Source organism: Mobula birostris, chromosome 20 (genome assembly GCF_030028105.1).
Source record: "Mobula birostris isolate sMobBir1 chromosome 20, sMobBir1.hap1, whole genome shotgun sequence".
In the NCBI taxonomy this organism is placed as follows: Eukaryota; Metazoa; Chordata; class Chondrichthyes; order Myliobatiformes; family Myliobatidae; genus Mobula; species Mobula birostris.
In genome coordinates this window covers 38,184,449-38,206,125 of record NC_092389.1, presented here as the reverse complement: position 1 = coordinate 38,206,125, position 21,677 = coordinate 38,184,449, and the positions used below count along the sequence as shown (strand labels likewise).

The window sequence follows — 21,677 nt, the reverse complement described above, 5'->3', positions numbered from 1 at the left end:
GTCCGTTGGGGTGATATACTGCATCTGGTGCTCCCGATGTGGCCTTCTATATATTGGTGAGACCCGACGCAGACTGGGAGACCGCTTTGCTGAACACCTACACTCTATCCGCCAGAGAAAGCAGGATCTCCCAATGGCCGCATATTTTAATTCCACATCCCATTCCCATTCTGACATGTCTATCCATGGCCTCCTCTACTGTAAAGATGAAGCCACACTCAGGTTGGAGGAATAACACCTTATATTCCGTCTGGGTAGCCTCCAACCTGATGGCACGAACATTGACTTCTCTAACTTCCGCTGATGCCCCACCTCCCCCTTGTACCCCATCTGTTATTTATTTTTATACACACATTCTTTCTCTCACTCTCGTTTTTCTCCCTCTGTCCCTCTGACTATACCCCTTGTCCATCCTCTGGATTCCCCCCCAACCTTGTCTTTCTCCCTGGGCCTCCTGTCCCATGATCCTATCATATCCCTTTTGCCAATCAACTATCCAGCTCTTGGCTCCATCCCTCCCCCTCCTGTCTTCTCCTATCATTTTGAATCTCCCCCTCCCCCTCTCACTTTCAAATCTCTTACTAACTCTTCCTTCAGTTAGTCCTGATGAAGGGTCTCGGCCTGAAACGTCGACTGTACCTCTTCCTTGAGATGCTGCCTGGTCTGCTGCGTTCACCTGCAACTTTGATGTGTGTTGCTTAAATTTCTGGCATCTGCAGAATTCCTGTTGTTTCCGGCTTTTTCCTTCCTTTTTGCCGGATTTCTACCTTTTGGGATGGTGGGAGGATTCGGGGGGTTTTGCATTTTGGGGTTTATTACAGGTTTTTTCCCATTATGGAGCTCTGGAGCATGCGTGTTTTCTATATGGTTATACTCATCACCACCATCTTTGATTAGCCCACGAGGGTATGCGTGTATTTTTGTGTTTAAAACAATATTCTATGGTTACTGAACAGATAAACGTTATTAATTGGAAAGTACATGGCTGGAATCACCCTATTAAGCAAGAGAAGACTTTTAAAATTATTAATCGATTCCAGCCCGATATAATTTTTGTTCAAGAAAGGCATATCAGAATGGGCGAACAAAATAGATTTTTTAAAACATGGAAGGGCCTTCAGTATCATGTTACTTGTCAAAATAAAACAAAGCGAGTATCTATTTTTATTAAATCTAATATTTTATTTATCCAAGTAGATATCGTCTCAGATATCAATGGTAGATTTTTAATTATTAAAGGAACAATTTGTAATAGAAAAATTGTCTTGATTAATCTATATGCACCTAATGTAGATGATCCTTCTTTTTTAAAAAATGTATTTGGTTTATTACCAGACTTAAATGAATATAAGCTGCTGATGGGAGGTGACTTCAACTGTTGTTTAAACCCTGTGATTGACAAGAGTTCAACCACTCAGCAGCTTCTGAGTTGTTCAGCATCACTTATTAATTCCTTTTTAATTGATTATGGTTTGATTACATCCTAATGATAGAGATTATTCTTTTTATTCACACATGTCCATAAAAAATACTCGCGAATTGATTATTTTATAGCTGATTTCCAATTTTTATCCAAAGTCCAGAAATGTGAATATGATGCTATTGCTGTCTCGGATCATGCACCTTTAAGCTTAACTTTTGAATTGAATGATGTTAGTAATGTAAACTTGCCTTGGCGTTGTCCAGAAAACTTATTACAAAGTTCGGACTTTGTCAGATTTATAGAGATTCAAATAAAAGATTTTTTTCTTTTTAATAATGCGGGAGATGTGACGAAATTGATTATATGGGATATATTTAAAGCGTATTTGCGAGGTCAGATAATCTCCTATTTGGCTAAGCTTAAGAAACAGACAAAAATAGAGTTGGATAGAATTTCAAAACAGGTTAAAGACCTGGATAACACTTCTGCAGTTTCTCCTAATATTGATTTATTTAAACAAAGGGTTGAACTTCAATCACAATATAATTTATTATTAACTTATCCTATTGAAAGAAATTTGCTTAAATTAAAAAGTAAATTTTATGTGTTTGGAGATAAAAGTAATAAGCTACTAGCATCCCAACTAAAAGCAGTTAGAGCTAAGAGACAATTTTTAAAAATTTATCAGGGAGATGGCAGTTTAGCTTGTAACTATGAAGATATTAATAAAATTTTTCAAGACTATTACAGTGAACTCTATAAATCTCAATTTCCAGCTGATCCTTCTAAAATGAATGCCTTTTTACAAAAGATTGATTTTCCTAGAATATCTGTTGAAGATCAACAAATTCTTGATACTCCTTTTACTGAAAGAGAAATTCAGAAAGCTATTTTTTCAATGCAATCTGGTAAAGCTCCTGGACTAGATGGTTCTTCTGCAGGATTTTATAAGAACTTTGAAAACTTGCTTACTCCTTATATGTTGGAAATGCTTAAAGATTCTTTTTTGTTAGGACAGTAACCTTCTACATTTTATGAAGCTTCTATTTCTTTAATTCTTAAGAATGATAAAGACCCTACGGATTGTGCTTCATATAGACCTATCTCATTATTAAATGTAGATGCCAAAATTCTTTCAAAAATAATGGCTAATCAGTTGGAGAATATACTAGCTAAAATTATTTCTCAGGACCAAACAGGTTTTATAAGAGGCCGTTATTCTTTTTCTAACACTCGGAGACTGTTAAATGCTATATAACTCATCCCCCTCGAAAACTCCCCAATGTGTTGTTTCTCTTGATGCTGAAAAGGCATTTGATAGAGTTGAATGGAAATATTTATTTAACGTTTTAGAGAAATTTAGCTTTGGTACTAATTTTAATAAGTGGATTAGAATGATATATAAAAGCCCTATTGCCACTGTGATTACTAATAATTGTAGATCCCCCTTTTTTCGACTTTCACGGGGTACGAGACAAGGATATCCGTTAAGTCCTTTGTTATTTAATTTGGTGCTGGAACCTTTGGCTATTGCACTTCGTGAAGCTAAGGATACTCAAGAAATTTCCATAAATGGGTTTATTCAAAAGATTTCCCTTTATGCTGATGATCTCTTAGTTTGTATTTCGAATCCTGAAGAATCTATTCCTAGTTTATTGAAATTATTAAGTGAATTTGGAATGTTTTCAGGATATAAATTAAACCTGCATAAAAGTGAATTATTTCCTTTAAATGATTCTGCTTTTATATATGATGTTCCTTTTAAAGTTACGGATTCTTTAAAATACTTAGGTATTATCATCACTAAAAATTATGGAGACCTTTATAGAGCTAATTTAGTTCCATTAGTGGATTTTATGAAGCAATTATTTTCTATATGGAATCCCCTTACACTTCCGTTAGTTGGTCGAATTCATGCAGTTAAAATGATGATCTTACCAAAATTTTTATATGTATTTCAAGATACTCCTATTTTTTTAACTAAGAAGTTTTTTGATCAGATTGATTCTATTATTTCATCTTTTGTTTGGAATAATAAAAGACCAAGGAAAATGTCATTTACAAAAATTACAAAAGGATGGAGGTCTTGCTTTGCCTAATTTAAGAATGTATTATTGGGCAGTTAATATACGCTATGCGTGTTCTTGGTTATATTGGACCGATAAAAATGAACGACCGCCATGGGTTGACTTGGAATTGAAAGCTGTGAAACAATTTTACTTAAGTTTGTTATTAGGAGCTTCTTTACCTGTACAACTAGCCAAAAATTCTATTTTAAATATATTATCCTATGATTAAGCAGTCATTACGAATTTGGTATCGGTTTCGTAAGTTTTTTAATCTTAAAAAATTTAACCTTCCTAGTATAATTTATCAAAACTATTTATTTAAACCTTCACTTAGTGATCCTACCTTTTCTCTTTGGAGGAAAAGGAATTTATTCCTTTATGGATTTGTTTCAAGAAAGCCGATTGATGTCCTTTGAGAAATTAGTAACTAAATACTCTCTTTCATACTCACACTTTTTGCAATATCTTCAGGTCAGACATTTTTTACAATATTTAAGTAATTTTCCATATATACAAGATTCTGACCTGTTAGACACTATTTTAAAAATGAACCCTTTAGTGAAAGGTTTCATCAGGAAAATTTATAATTTACTATTACAACAGGATAATTATCCTCTATTTAAGATTAAGCAAGATTGGGAAAGAGAGCTTAACATGACCTTGATAACAGAGGATTGGTTGCGAATTTTGAAGCTGGTTAACGCTTCTTCGATTTGCGCCAGTCATTCGTTAATTCAATTTAAAATTGTACCTCTATTTCCTAATGTTAATAGTCAGTGTGATAGCTACATTGGCACATATGTTTTGGTCATAGAAACCATAGAAAAACTACAGCACAGAAACAGGCCTTTTGGCCCTTCTTGGCTGTGCCGAACCATTTTCTGCCTAGTCCCACTGACCTGCACACGGACCATATCCCTCCATACACCTCCCATCCATGTACCTGTCCAATTTATTCTTAAATGTTAAAAAAGAACCCACATTTATCACCTCGTCTGGCAGCTCATTCCACACTCCCACCACTCTCTGTGGAAGAAGCCCCCCCTGCCCAATGTTCCCTTTAAACTTTTCCCCCTTCACCCTTAACCCATGTCCTCTGGTTTTTTTCTCCCCTTGCCTCAGTGGAAAAAGCCTGCTTCCATTCATTCTATCTATACCCATCATAATTTTATATACCTCTATCAAATCTCCCCTCATTCTTCTACACTCCAGGGAATAAAGTCCTAACCTATTCAACCTTTCTTTGTAACTGAGTTTCTCAAGTCCCGGCAACATCCTTGTAAACCTTCTCTGCACTCTTTCAACCTTATTAATATCCTTTCTGTAATTTGGTGACCAAAACTGAACACAATACTCCAGATTCGGCCTCACCAATGCCTTATACAACCCCATCATAACATTCCAGCTCTTATACTCAATACTTTGATTAATAAAGGCCAATGTACCAAAAGCTCTCTTTATGACCCTATCTAGCTGTGACGCCACTTTTAGGGAATTTTGTATCTGTATTCCCAGATCCCTCTGTTCTACTGCACTCGTCAGTGCCTTACCATTTACCCTGTATGTTCTACCTTGGTTTGTCCTTCCAAAGTGCAATACCTCACACTTGTCTGTATTAAACTCCATCTGCCATTTCTCAGCCCATGTTTCCAGCTGGTCCAAATCCCTCTGCAAGCTTTGAAAACCTTCCTCACTGTCCACTACACCTCCAATCTTTGTATCATCAGCAAATTTTCTGATCCAATTTACCACATTATCATCCAGATCATTGATATAGATGACAAATCACAATGGACCCAGTACTGATCCCTGTGGCACACCACTAGTCACAGGCCTGCACTCTGAGAAGCAATCCTCTACTACGACTCTTTGGCTTCTTCCATTGAGCCAATGTCTAATCCAATTTACCACCTCTCCATATATACCGAGCGACTGAATTTTCCTCACTAACCTCCCATGCGGGACCTTGTCAAAGGCCTTTCTGTATTGAAACAGTTTTGGAAATCTATTTTTTCTACAATTTCTAAAGCTTTAAAAATTAATTTACAACCTAATAAATTGACAGTTTTGTTTGGTATAATTCCTCAATATATTCATGGTATTTCTATATCAGACCAACATGTAGTTGCATTTGTTACATTATTGGCTAGAAGGGCTATTTTATTAAAACGGAAAGATGCTTCTGCTCCCACTTTGACACAATGGTTCTCTCAGGTGATGCTATGTCTTCATTTGGAAAAAATCAGAAGTCGAACTTTTAATCCTCGATTGGATTTTGAGAAAAGGTGGGGCTCTTTTGCCTGCTACTATCATTTGATTTGAGTTAATTAAGATGGTCCCCTTATGATTCTTGGGTATATAGATTTGATTGGCGGATTGATGTCTTTTTTTTAATAGAAGCTTTTATGGCGTATACCTCCGGGTTTGTGCTCCAAATGGGGATTTTGTCCTCATTTTTTTTTGTTAGCTGGGGTTTTTTTGTTTTAGTTAGTAGGGGTTCTTTTTTCCTTCTTTCTTTTTTCAAAAAAAGTAGCTTTAACGTTCTTTAAAATTATTATTATTGATATACTGTTTAGCTTGGTTAATAGTTTGACTCTTATACATATTGATATATTGACTTGATTATGTTAATGTATTTTTTGTTGTGAATTTTCAATAATAATTGATAAAAAGATTTAAAGTAAAAAATAAAAACACTGACTGGCAATATCTGCAGTGCTGCTGGTGCCAATCTGAGTTCATCAGATGCATGGAAGGGGGGAGCTTGCTACATGGACAACAGCTTCTTCTCCATACTGAGCTGCCCTGGCAACATCCATGGTCGACCCTGACCAACAGAGGTCTCACTGCTAAAAGAGGAGTCTGACTGGAGAGGAAATTGAACAAAGAAAACACAAAAGTGCTGCAAATACTCAGCAGGTTAGGCAGCATCTATGGACAGAAAACCAAGAGTTGATGTCTCACCAAGGTGAAACTGAAAATTAATTCTTCACTCTTCAAGGTGTACGATGACACACTGGACAGTGCTGCTGCCTCTCAGCTCCAATCAGCCATGACAAGATAGGCCAAAGTCAGCATGGTTTCCTGAAAGGAAAATTCTGCCTGACAAACCCACTGCAATTCTTTGAGGAAATTACAAACAGGGTAGACTAAGCAGGTGCAGTAGATGTGGTGTACTTGGATTTATGGAAGGCCTTTGACAAGGTGCTGCACAATAGGCAACATAAGAGCCCATGGAGTTACAGGGAAGTTACGAGCATGGGTGGAGCACTGGCTGATCGGCAGAAAACAGAGAGTAGGAATAAAGGGATCCTATTCTGGCTGGCTGCTGGTGACCAGTGGAGTTCCACAGGGGTCGGTGTTGGGACCACTGTTTTTTAACGGTGTATGTCAATGATTTGGATTATGGGATTAATGGATTTGTGGCTAAATTTGCCCATGATACAAAGATAGGTGGAGGAAACAGAGAGACTTAGATAGTTTAGGGGAATGGGCAAAGAAGTGGCAAATGAAATGCAGCATTGGAAAGTGTATGGTCGTGCATTTTAATGGAAAAATAAACAGGCCAACTATTATTTAGATGGGGAGAGAATTCAAAATGCAGAGATGCAAAGGGACTTGGGAGTCCTTGTGCAAGATACCCTAAAGGTTAACCTCCAGGTTGAGTCGGTGGTGAAGAAGGCAAATGCAATGTTGGCATTCTTTTCCAGAGGTATAGAATATAAGAGCAGGGATGTGATGTTGAGGCTCCATAAGGCACTCGTGAGACCACACTTGGAGTATTGTGTGCAGTTTTGGGCTCCTTATTTTAGAAAGGATATACTGACATTAGAGAGGGATCAGTGAAGATTCATGAGAATGATTCCAAGAATGAAAGGGTTACCATATGAGGAACGTCTGGCAGATCTTGGCCTCTATTCCTTGGAGTTCAGGAGAATGGAGGAGGGGGATCTCAAAGAAACATTCCAAATGTTAAAAGGCCTGAACAAATTAAATATGGCAAAGTTACTTCCCATGGTAGGGGAGTCTAGGACAAGAGGGCTTGACTTCAGGATTGAAGGACATCCATTTGGAACTGAGATGCAGAGAAATTACTTTAGTCAGAGGGTTTGTGGAATCTGTGGAATTTGTTGCCAAAAGAGGCCGTGGAGACCAAGTCACCGGGTGTATTTAAGGCAGAGATAGATAGGTTCTTGATTAGCCAGGGCATCAAAAGGTATGGGGAGAAGGCAGGGAAGTGGGGATAACTGGAAGAATTGGATCAGCTCAAGACTGAATGGCAGAGCAGACTCGATGGGCCGAATGGCCTACCTCTGCTCCTATATCTTATCGTGGCACGGCTCATTGGGTGGAAGGACCTGTTTCGCACTGTATCTCTCAATAAATAACGGGGAATTCATTCACAACTCAGCTGCAAAAAACTTACGAACACCTTACCACTGAGTGCTGGAGATTCAGACTTTCCAGCTTCTGGGAATGGGTGGCCAGCGCTTCAAAGACATCAGATGAGATATCGTTACAGTTGGTCAGTCGCAAGGAGGTTAAGTGAGGACAGGACTCAGCGACAACCTGGAGAGAGATGGTGACATTGTAAGAACAGTGGAATAACTTAGTCTCTACATCTTAAGTTGGACTCTACAACTCACGTTACCAGCACTGCTTATTTACTTACTTATTCATTTATTATTAGTATTTGCACTTTCTGTCTTCTGTTGTGCATTAGTTGTTTGTCCGCCTTTGTGTGTAATTTATCATTGATACGATTGTATTTTCAAATTCAAAATGTTTAATGTCATTTCTAGTACACAATGTAAAGAAGAATGAAGTAATTGTTACTCTGGATCTGATGCAGAACAAAAATAACTCAATAGGATAAAAAACAATAAATATAAATACATAACACATCTGATATGAATAGATTGATTGTATTCCTTATTCTACTGTGAATGCCTGCAAGTGTAGCACAAGTACATTGAAATTAAATTTACATTAAACTCAACACTCTGCTCCTAAGTCAAACAGAATTAGAGTGCATAAAACAGATTTACTGTATTGGAGTTCTCCATGGATGAGGGATTTCAGTGACAACATTAGACTGGAGAAGCTGGGCCTGTCTCCTTGGAACAAAAAGAATGGAAGGAAATTTAAATTGGTAACTTGGTGTATTATTGTCACATGTTCCAAGGTGAAGAAAGAAGAAAGGTAAGCAGACATCCCACCCTGCAAAAACTCATTTCAGGCAGGGAGCACCACCATTTCAGGGAGGTAGCACCCCGCCCCCCGCAACCCCATTTTCCCCCACCCCCAGTCGACCTCCAAGGGTGTATGTAATACTTTGTTTAGTCATTTTGTCTAATCTGTAAACCAAGTTGAGTATATGCAGAAAATGTGACATTAAAATATGTACTTATATGAAATTATCATGTTTATTCTATTACAACTTTAAGCAAGTCTACAGGGGGTTTGGCCTCATCATGTAGGACATCAATAGTGTAGCTCCTTAGCAGCTAGCCAACTAGTTTAAATAACGTTAGCTATGCTAATGAACGAATGACACCTGTTAAACTCACCTCAGCATGTCTTTTACATTTTAACCCACCATGGGCAATAGGAAAGTCACCGTTGCAAACAGTGCAGCGAGCAACACTGTCATTCTTTTTGAGGTCGACTGTAAAGCCCGCCCACAGAGAAAACTGATAGGTCTACTTAGCAGGGGTCCCCAACATTTTTTGCACCGCAGACCGGTTTAATATTGACAATATTTTGCGGACCGGCCGACGGTGGGGGACAGGGGTGTTAATCACGACTGGAATATAGGTAATAAGTCAACTACAAGTCACTTATATGTGGCTAATACACTCAATTTCATTTCTAAAAGGGTTTATCTAACGAATTTAATATTAAACACACAGCGCATATTTTCCTCGCATGAATATAGTGAGAAGTCAATTATAAGTCAATAGCATCATAACATTTTAAGTAACATTTGGATATTAAACACAGCGCATATATTCCTCGTATGAACATATAAAATCATTGTAACACACCAATATCGCTGAATCAGTGGGAGCCCTGGGCTTGTTTCCCTGCAACAAGATGGTGCCATGGAGGGGTGATGGGAGACAGTGATACTCAAAGGGGGTTCCTTATGTCCAGTCTATTCCACAATTTAGTTTTCGTTGCATTCATTGCAGAAAACTCCACTTCGCAGAGATATGTTGGAAATGGAAGCAACGTTTTCAGTGCTTCCGTGGCAATCTCAGGATATTCAGCCCTGACTCTGATCCAGAATGCCGGCAAAGATGTTATGTCAAACATACTTTTCAGCCCACCATCATTTGCAAACTCGAGGAGTTGATCTTCTTCCCACGCTGACATGGACGTTCACTCTCCCTCTCCCTCTCTTTCTCAAAAAAATCTATTTCCGGGATATTGTATATAATTTCCAGGCATCAGGGAGCAACTATCAATATGCGGGAGACTCCCAGAACTTCTGGGAGAGGTGGGATATCTGGGTAAGGTACAGTAAGAAGTGTGTCCTGCACACTGTTCATAGAGATCAATTCATTTAACAGTGTATTGAGGTACAAGAAGGGAAAACCCCAAATGTACAAAAAGCGTAAATCAAGTGGGCACCCAGAGACTTTTTCCTGGAGCAGAAATGGCTAATATCAGGGGCCATAATTTTAAGGTATAGGATGGATGTCAGAGGTAGGTTTCTTACACAGACAGTAACACACACAGAATGCTGGAGGAACTCAGCAGGCCAGGCAGCATCTAAGGAAGAGAGTGAACAGTCAACCTTTTGGCTGAGACCCTTCATATTCTCGGCCTGAAATGGCGACTGTTCACCCTTTTCCATAGAAGCTACCTGGCCCTGCTGAGTTCCTCCAGCATTAGGGTGTATTACTTTGGATTTCCAGCATCTGCAAATTTTCTGTTGTTTGCAGTTACACAGAGTGGTAGGGGCGTGGAACACACTGCTGGGGTGCTGGCAGAGGCAGGTACATTTAAGTGTACAAACATAAGACACAGATGAAGAATTAGGCCAATCAACCCATCAAATCTGCTCTGGCAGTCCATAATAGCTGATCTATTATCCCTCTCAATCTCATTCTGCTGCCTTTTTCCCATCACCTTTGACACCCTGACTAATCAAGAACCAATCAGCCTCTGCTTTAAATAATCCCAATGAACTGGCCTGCACTGCTGTCAGTGGCAACAAATTCCACAGATTCATCACCCTTCATCTCCATTCTAGAAGGATGTCCCTCTATTCTGAGGCTGTGTCCTCTGGTCCGAGACTTGCCCACTACAGGAATCATCCTCTCCACACCCGCTCCCTCTAGGCCTTTCAGCGTTCGATAGGTTTCAATGGGACAACCCGCCCTCCCCCCCCACCATTCCAGCAAGTACAACCCTGGAGCCATCAAATGTTCCTCATATGTTAACGCCTTCATTCTCGCACGCTTCTCCAATGCCAACCCATCTCTTATGAGGTAGAATGGAGCACTGTGTGGGAGGGAAGGATTAACTTGATCTCAGAGTAGGTTAAAAGGTTGGTACAACATTGTGGGCTGAAGGACCCGTACTGTGCTGCAATGTTCAATGTTCTAAGACAACAAAAGAATGCAAAATAATGTCCTAATAAAAGGACATCATATTAAACTGATGGGCAAAAGATGTTGGATGACATTAGATCTTTTGTTTTCAGTAACCAGTCTAACCACAACTGCTCAAGTGCACCCTCATGAATTTTCCACAACCAATATCAGGATCCTTCTATCTTGAATGACAACTACCACATATATACAGCAGTACAACACAGTACGGGCCCTTCGGCCCACAATGTTATACCAAACTTTAACCTACTCTGAGATTAATCTAACCCTTCCCTTCCTCAAACCTCTCCATCTTGCTATCATCCATGTGTCTATCTAAGAGTGTCTTAAATGTCAATAATGTATCTGCCTCCACCACCACCTCTAGTTCCAGAACGTAGCTCTGATATCCCTGCTATACTTCCCTCAAATCACTCTTCCTCACCCTAGGAAAAAGTTTCTGGCTATCCACTCGATCTATGCCTCTAATCATCTTGTACACCTGTATAAAGTCACCTGTCATCCTATTTCTATCGAAAGACAAAAGTCCTTTCTCAGTCAATCTGTCTTCCTCTCTAATCCAGGCAGTATTCGGGTAAATCTCTTCTGCACCCTCTCTAAAGCTTCCACATCCTTCCTACGAGGAAGTGACTACAACTGAATATAAACTGTTACATATATGTGGGTTTTGACTAAAGAAGAGACGGTTGGAGTCGCTTCGCACTTTTGTGCCTGGGTGTTTACTCGGTGAGTCAAAAAAAATCAATCTTATAAAAGAATCGAAAAAAGAATTCTACCAATATTTACAAAAGATATCTACCAGAATAGGTCCCCATTACTTCCAGTGTGAACTCCTGGCAGCTTGATCTCTTCCAGCTACTGACAGCAATCAGCTCTGTTATGTTTTTTAGACACGAGGACATGCCATCTTTGATTCAGCAGAAAATCCTACAAAAGGTAGTGGATTCAGCCCGGTACATCATGGGTCAAACCCACTAAGAACATCGACATGAAACGCTGCCATAGAAAAGCAGCATCAATCATCAAAGATCCTCACCACCCACGCCATGCTCTTTTCTCACTACTGTCATCAGGTAGAAGGTAGAAGTACCTCAGGACTCACAAGGGAATAACTACACTCAGTTACCTTTCTATAGCTTTGCTAAGTATGCCCGCAGAAAAAGAATCTCAGGATTGTATGTTCTCTGAAATAAATTTTACTTTCAACTTTGAATTAAAATATGATGCACCCACAATGTAGTTACAATCACACTACAAAATAAACAGAAGTAGCTACTTTAAATACAGTATACAAACAACATAAACATATTTTCACATCCCCGTTACCAAAGAGATGGAATATTCCACTGTGCATGGTGGGAAGGGCACCATAAAGCCAACCCTTTACAAGAATATACTTGGGGTGAAAGACACTGAGGTGCGCACTCTCAGCACCTTAACAACAGAAAGACAAAGTAATGTCTGTATGTTTATAAATGCTATGTTTTTTATTGCACCTCTACATGCATGTACATTTGACAATGAACAAAGTTAATTCTCATCTATATTTCAAGAATAACTTCATTTGTCTATCACATGTACATTGAAACCTACACTTAAAATACATCAGATGCAAGCATTGCATTTCACTGTGTTTCAATGTACATGTAACAAATAAAGCTCATCTATTATCTGAAATGTGTCTTATGCATCAATGGTCAAAGTAGTCCGAGCATGTGCTGGGGGCATCTTGCAAGTGTCACCACATCTCCAGCACCATCAGAGCATGCCCATAACTTACTAACCCTACCAATTTCAGATTCCCTCAGTGCAATTTCACCATCCAGTACAGATGTACTGTGGAGGGCATTCTGACTCCCTGCAACACCATCTGATATTGGGGGCTACCGCACAAAATCAAAGTAAACTACAGAGAGTTGTAAAATTAGTCAGCTCCATCATGGGTCCTAGCCTGCATAGTATCCAAGACATCTTTAAGGAACGCTGCCTCAGAAAGGCAGTATCCATCATTAACGATTCCAGCCACCTAGGACATGCTCCCTTCTCATTGTTACCATCAGGAAGGAGGTACAGATGCCTGAACACACAATCAGGCAACAAATTCACCGCCCTCTGGCTCAAGAAATTTCTTTGCAGCACTGTTTTAAATGGACCCCTCTCTATCCTGAGGCTGTGCCCTCTTGTCCTAGAGTCCCCCACCATGGGAAACATCCTTTCCATATCTACTGTCTAGGCCAGGGGTCGGCAACCTTTTTGCCTCTGTGGGCCAGATCGCGTATTAATGAGCGGACAGTAGGCCAGATAAATGCCATAAGGAACTTGAAATATGGGAATTATCCATTTAAATACATCTAGTTATGTTTTGCCTCAAATTAATCTTTTTCTGTGAGCATATAGAACAGTGACTGTAAACAGGGTCAGTGCACAACACACTGTGCAAATGCAGATATGAATAAATAGCAATAAATAATAAGCATGAAATAACAACATAAAAGAGTCCTTAAATGAGTGTAGTTATCTCCTTTTGTTCAAAGGCCTGATGGTTGAGGGGTAGTAGCTGTTCCTGAACCTGGTGGTATAACAGCTTCTTCCCCTCTGTCATCCGGTTTCTGAATGGACATTGAACCCATGAACACTACCACACTACTTTGCAAAATTTCTGTTTTTGTATTACTTATTTAATTTAACTATTTAATATACATACAGTGCCTATAAAAACTATTCACCCCCCTTGGAAGTTTTCATGTTTTAGTTTTACAACATTGAATCACAGGGGAGTTAAGTTGGCTTTCTTGACACTGATCAACAGAGCAAGACAAAGTGAAAGCAGATTTCTACAAAGTGATCTAAATCAATTACAAATATAAAACACAAAATAATTGATTGCACAAGTATTCACCCCCTTCAAATCAGTATTTAGTAGAGTAGATGCACCTTTGGTGGCAATAATAGCCTTGAGTCTGTGTGAATAGGTCTCTATCAGCTGAGCACATCTGGACACTGCAATTTTTCCCCATTCTTCTTTAAAAAACTGCACAAGCTCAGTTAGATTGCATGGGGATCATGAGTGAACATCCTTTTTCAAGTTCAGTCGCAAATTTTCAATTGGATTGAGGTCTGGACTCTGACTTGGCCACTCTAGGACATTAACTTTGTTGCTTTTAAGCCATTCCTGTGTAGCTTTGGCTTTATGCTTGGGGTTGTTGTCTTGCTAGAAAACAAATCTTCTCCCAAGTCGCAGTTCTCTTGCAGACTGCATCAGGTTTTCCACCTGGATTTCCCTGTATTTTGCTGCATTCATTTTACCAGCACCTTCACAAACCTTCCAGACCCTGCAGCAGTGAAGCATCCCCACAAAATGATGCAGCCGCCACCACCTTTTACGTTAAGGATGGTGTGTGTTTGGCTTACACCATATATAGAAACAGAAAATCAACAGCACATTACAGCCCTCAGGCCCACAGTGTTGTGCCGACCGTGTAACCTACTCTAGAAACTGCCTAGAACTTCCCTACCGCACAGCCCTCTATTTTTCTAAGCTCCATGTCCCTATCTAACAGTCTCCTCAAAGGCTTTTATATTCTATTCCCTTTGAACTGTATGTTATTTCCCTTAAGTGTGTTGGACACTTTACACCCTGGTTCGAAGAAACGTTGTCTCATTTCTACGTACATTATATATGTTATATACATTTATGCAGTTAAACGACAATAAAGTTAACTTGATTGGAGTTGAAGAGAACACTGGCAGGGATGGCAGCAGAGCAGCAATGGCTGGAATTTCTGAAAGAAATTCGGAAAGAACAGGATATATACATCCCAAAGAGGAAGAAGTATTCTAAAGGAAATATGAAGCAACTGTGTCTAACAAGAAGAGTCATAGCCAGCATAAAAGCCGGAGAGGGCAGCTAATAAAGGAAAAATCAGTGGGAAGTTAGAGGATTGGGAAGCTTTTAAAAAGCAACACAAGGCAACTAAAAAAGTCAATCAGAAGGTAAAGATGGAATACAAAAGTAAGCCAGCCAATAATATTGAGGAGGATACTAAATATTTCTTCAGATACATAAAGTGTAAAAGAGAGGTGAGAGTGGATATCGAGCTGCTGGAAAACAATGCTGAAGAAGTAGTAATAGGGGATGAACTGAATAAATGTTTTGCATGTCTTCACTGTTCATGTTGTGTAGTTGGATGTTCAGAAGGCCTTTGACAAGGTGCCACACATAAGGCTGCTTAACAAGCTACGAGCATGTATATGACAGGAACGACCCTAGCATGACCAAGAACATAGAAATCTACCTCACATTACAGGACCTTTGACCCACAATGTTGTGCTGACCATGTAACCTACTCTTGAAACTGCCTACTATTTCCCTACTGCATAGCCCTCTATTTTTCTAAACTCCATTTATCCCTCAAAAGACCCTATTGTATCCACCTCCACAACCATCGCTGGCAGTGCATTCCACGCACCCACCACTCTCTGTGTAGAACAACTTAGTTCTGTCATCCGCCTTGTACCTACTTCCAAGCACCTTAAAACTATGCCCCCTCGTGTTAGCCATTTCAGCCCTGGGAAAAAGCCTCTGGCTATCCACACGATCAATGCCTCTCATCATCTTATATTTCTCCCTCACCAGTCCCCTTCTTGCACGGTCACTCAGTTTTTGAGGATGGCCCGCTCTAGGCAGATTTACAGCTGTGCCATACTCTTTCCATTTCTTGATGATAGACTTAACTGTACTCCAAGGGATATTCAGCGACTTGGAAATTTTCCTGTATCAATTTCCTGACTTGTGCTTTTCTATAAACTTTTTGCGGAGTTGCTTCAAGTGTTCTTTTGTCTTCATGCTATAGCTCCTGTTAAGATACTGACTCACCAGCAGTTGGACCTTCCAGATACAGGTGTATTTTTACTACAATAAATTGAAACACCTTGATTGCACACCGCGATCTCCATTTAACTAATTATGTGACTTCTAAAACCAATTGGCTGCACCAGTGATGATTTGATGTGGCATACTAAAAAGGGTGAATACTGATGCAATCAATTATCTTGTGTTTTACATTTGTAATTAATTTAAATCACTTTGTAGAGATCGTTTTCCCTCTGAAACAAAAGTGTCTTTTTCTATTGATCAGTGTCAAAAAAGCCAGACTAAATCCACTGTGATTCAATATTCTAAAACAATAAAACATGAAGACTTCCAAGGGGATGAATAGTTTTTATAGGCCCTGTATATATACTTACTGTAATTCAGTTTTTTCTTTGCAATATTTATCACATATTGCACTGTACTGCTGCCTCAAATTTAACAAATTTCATGACATATGCCTGTGATATTAAAACAGATTCTGATTCTGAGGTCATGATCTGTTCTTACTGCTACCATCAGGAAGCGGGTACAGGAGCCGTAGAACACACACCACCAGGTTCAGGAACAGTTATTACCCTTCAGCCACCAGGCTCTTGAACCAGAGGGGATGACTTCAACTCAGTTTCACTTACCCCAACATTGAACTTTTCCTGCACTTTTAAGGACTATACAACTCATATTCTTAATATTTATTGCTCATTTATTTTTTATTTTTTCTTTTATTTCATATTTGCACAGCTTATTGTGGTTTGCACACTGGCTGTTTGTCCATTTCTGTCGTGTGCAGGTCTTCAATGAAGGGACTGTTCCATGTTGCATCCCAATAAAAAATTACAATGACATATCAGTACTTTAATAATAAATTCTGAGGAGCCGAACTGAAACAAAGTAATGCTGCTGATGTGTCAGGAGAGGAAGTTACTGGCTTACCTTCAGGGTGTAACCCACTAGGCTGTTCCAGTGGCAGAGAGAGAACACGCGAAGTTGTGAAAACCTGTGTGTAAAAAAGCGCATCAATGCAGATCAATCAGTTGGCAACTTCTCTCTCTGTTCCCTACCTCTATAGTAGGAAAGGAACCTGAATTCGGAGAACCAATAACTATCTGCATATTAAACTCATTTCACCGCACATTTCTTATCAACTTGGGTAGCACGGCCAGACATAGGAGCAGAATTAGGCCATTCTGCCATTTATTTTCCCTTTCAATCCTGCTTTCCCTCTGTGACCTTTGATGCCTTTACTAGTTAAGTACCCATGAACCTCTGCTTTAAATATACCCAATAAATTGGCTTCCACAGCTTATAACAGTGGGATAGAAGCTGTCCTTGAGCTTGGTGGTACGTGTTTCCAGGTCTTTGCATCTTCTGCCCAATGGGAAAGGGAAGAAGAGAGAATGTCCGGGGGGGGTGGGGGGGAGGTTTGGTCATTGATTATGCTGGCCACTGTATCAAATCAGCGAGTCCATTGAGGGAGGCTGGTTTCCATGATGTGCTGGGCTGCATCCCGAAGACATGGAGGTTGGTGGGGTGATTAGCCAATGTATGTAGGCAAGTGTGGAATCTTGGGCAGGGAGAATCAAAAAATGGATCTGCAAGGACTCAGTGGGCCAAACGACCTTTGCTATTGTCTCTCTTTCAGAGGTAGAAACCAGGTAAGAGGGTTGACAGGAATAAGGGGGGAATAAAACAGGATTAGTGAAAATAGGTGCAGACTCAGTGGGCCATAGGACTATGTTTAAAATACCGTATGAATGTTTGATGGCTCCGGGTCGGAACTCACTGGAGTTTAGAAGAATGGGGGGGATCTAACTGAAACTTAACAAATATGAAAGCCCTACATAGAGTGGATGTGAGAGGATGTTTCCTATAGTGGGGGAGTCTAGGCCTCAGAATAGAAGGATGTCCATTTAAAACATTGTTTTGCGGCAGCAGCACAATGCCAATACATAATAAATTACAATATGAAATACATACTGTACATAAAACAAATTAAATTAAATAAGTAATGGAAAAAGGGAGCAAAGAAAAAAGTAAAAAATAGTGACTTTGTGTTCAGGGTCCATTCAGAATTTGGATAGCAGAGAAGAAGCTGTTCCTGAAACATTGAATATGTGTCTTCAGGCTCCTGTACCTCCTCCCTGATGGTAGGAATGAGAAGAAGGCATGTCCTGGGTGATGGGGGTCCTAAGTGACTGATGCCGCATTGCCTTTTAAAGACGTCCTCGATGCCCTCCTGGGGTATGACTCGATTCCTCTGCAGACTTGCAGTTCTTGTCCTCAAGTTTAAGTCCATTCAGAGACAGACCATTTCATCTCTCTTCACGGTACATCAGAGCCCTCATTTATGTCCCCCAGCTGAAAATACATCAGCTCTGACAACCTCAACCAATCATGTCGAAACCACTAATGACAACACTTTTGCCTTAACAAACCTGTTCTTTGTCAGCCAGCTTAAGGTGTTCTGGATTTTTTGCTGAACCGGAGGCTGCAATTTATTTCCAGGCCTGGCCCAGCAACGAGAGATGGTAACCTTGCGCCACAGTGTGGGGGTTTCAGCAGCTGCGTTCCATAGCTGACACACTCGAGCCATTCTGTTTCAAAATGCAGGATCAAAGATCAGATCAAAAGAACACCTCAGCCAAAAGATAGAGATTAGCTTTAACTGTCACACGTAACTCCAAATGCATTGAAACAACCAACACAGTCCAAAGAAAATGTGTGGCCTACAAATGTCGCACACTTCCAGTGCCAACAGAGCATGCCCATAACTTACTAACTCTAACCCGTACACCTTTGGGATGTGGGAGGGAAGTGGAACACCCAGAGGAAACACACATTCACACGGAGAATGTACAAGCTCCTTGCAGGCAGTGGTGGGAATCGAATCCCCATTGCTGGCGCTGTAAAGCACTGTGCTAACCACGCTACCATGCCGTGTACATCCAGTCTGTAACTCTTAGGATGCAGCAGAGGCATTCTTGTTCTATCCAACTGTATGAAACAGAAATTTAAAGTCACCATCCCACCTCCAACTTCGAGCCCTCTCACGATCCTCCCACCTACCAAATCCAGAGTACTCCCAAGTTCATTGACGGTACAGAACACCCAAAGGGTTAATTAACTAGTATAAACCTGGAGCACCACACACCAAGTGCTGGAGGAACTCAGCAGGTCAGGAAACATCTATGGAAATGAACACGTTTGACGCTTTGGGCTAAGACCCTTCATCAGGACTGAAACGGAAGGGGGAAGATGCCAGAATAAAAAGGTGGCAGGGAGAGAAAGGAGGACAAGCTAGAAGGTAATAGATGAAGCCAGGTAGGAGGGAAAGCTGAAGGACTGGAGAAGCAGGAATCTGATAGGAGAGGACAGTGGACCATAGGAGAAAGGGAAGGAGGAGGTGATAGGTAGGTGAGAAGAGGTAAGGGGCCAGAGTGGGGTCTCGAAGAGGGAAGGGAGTGGGGAAAAGAAAAAAATGTGAAAAAAAAAGTTACCCGAAGGAGTAATTGATGTTCATGCCATTAGGTTGGAGGCTCCTAGACCTCCTCCACCCTGAGAGTGGCCTCATTGTGGCACACGTCAGAACAGGAATAGGGATAGGAATTAAAATGGTTGGTCACCAGGAATTTCTGCTTTGGCGAATGAAGTGAGGTCCCCAATGTATACTGTAGCTGAGTGGTGGAATCAAAGGGGAGCTAATGGGAGTGCAGGGAGAATGAAATAGGATTGGTTGTGGGATTGGCATCAATGGGTGTTTAATAATTAGCACAGACATTGGGACAAAATTCCTGTCCTTGTCTAAATTCTGTACTCATCACCATCCACCTCCCATCCACCCCACCCTCCCCTCCATCTCCAAATCCCACTTTCATCAGCCCTACACTCACATACCACTAGTCACCACACATGTGCGTCAATACCTCAACGCAGAACATAGAACAGTATATCACAGTACAGACCCTTTGGCCCACAATGGTGTGCTAAACTTTTAACCCACTAAGATCAATCTAACCCTTCCCTCCCACATAGTGCTCCATTTCTCAGTCATCCATGTACCTAAGAGTTGAGAGTCGAGTCATATAACACTACAGCACAGAAATAGGCCATTCAGCTCATCTAGTCCATGCCAAACTAATCTGCCTAGTCCATTGACCTGCACCCGGACCATAACCATCCATGTACCTATCCAAATTTCTCTTAGGCGTTGAATTTGAACCCACATCTACCACTTGCACTGGCAGTTTGTTCCACACTTTCACCACCTTCTATGTGAAGTTCCCCCTCATGTTCCCCTTAAACATTTCACCTTTCACTCTTAACCTCTAGTTCTAGTCTCACCCAACCTCAGTGCAAAGTGCCTGCTTACAAATTACCCCATCTATACCACTCATAATTTTATATACCTCTATCAAGTCTCCCCTCATTCTCCTACACTTTAGAGAATAAGGTCCTGACCTGTTCAACTTTCCCCATAACTCAGGTCCTCAAGTCCTGACAACATCCTTACAAATTTTCTCTACACTCTAAATATTTCTAATGTATCTGCCTCTACCACCACCCACACATCCATGCATCTACCACTCTCCAAGTAAAAAGCCTACCTCTGAAATACCCCTATACTTCCTTCCAATCACTTTAAAACTACACCATTTCATATTCACCATTTGGCCCTGAGAAAAGGTCTCTGGCTGTCCACTCAATCTATGCCTCTTATCATCTTATACACCTCTATCAAGTCACCTCTCATCCTCCTTCACTCCAAGAGAAAAGCCCTAGTTCACTCAGTCTATCCTTATAAGACATGCTCTCTAATCTCGGCAGCAACCTAGTAGATCTCCTCTGCACCCTCTCCCACCTTGGCCCCTCACCTGCAGAGAAATGGTACAGCTCCTCTGGATGACACCACGTAACGGAAAATATGAACCAACACTTCAATCGGAAGCTGTTGACCCCACTGGTCGACTTCCTCTTCTTTCTGGTCCTCTGGTTCTGGACCTGTTGCTTTGTCCTGACCTTCAGCACGTTCGGAGCTGGTGCCCCTCATCTTTGTTTTGGGCAGAGAGAGATTCACCGCACGGGCATTAGGCGTCTTGTTCAGCCGGCAGTTGTTTCTCTTGCCACTTGACTTTCTGGGCCTGGGCCTCCTCTGCCCATTGCCCCCATTGGAAGTCATCAGGAGCCTGTCACTGTCGGTCTCATGGACCGTATCATTAGTGCCATTGCACCGCCTTGTCCGCACCATTTACTTCGCTGGCTTGGTTGTCACCCAGCTGCGTGATCCACCCCGACTTTCCACACTCCCTTCCCGTTTGCGAGATGCCTGCCTGGAGGTGTAGGGAGACAAACAGCCTCCTGTCAGGGTGTCCCCTCTCAGTCCTCCTCATGAAATACTTTGGCTGGACAAGTCCTTATCCAACAGCAAAAGCACAAAGGGGAACGTCACAGTGTCACTAGAGAAAGAAAAAAAAATCATTTCACTGTTTGCTGACTGAAATCTCACCCGTGGCAGTGAGGTAAAATACTATATAGAACAGGCCCTTCGGCCCACAGTATCTGTACCAACTACGATGCTGTTGCAGTGAGCGTCCATCATCGAAAGCCACTCCCTCGTGGTAGCCAGCGACTGGCCCATTTAAGAAGCATCACAGCCCATCTCACTAGATGCTGTTTAGCTGATGAGACCACGGCAT

At 40.9% G+C, this 21,677-nt stretch overlaps 1 pseudogene; it reads right to left on the bottom strand.

The window, feature by feature from the left end:
* The window catches only part of LOC140185538 (F-box/LRR-repeat protein 6-like), a 41,578-nt pseudogene extending 20,207 nt beyond the window's left edge, over positions 1-21,371 (bottom strand).
* Positions 21,372-21,677: the final 306 nt, after the last annotated feature.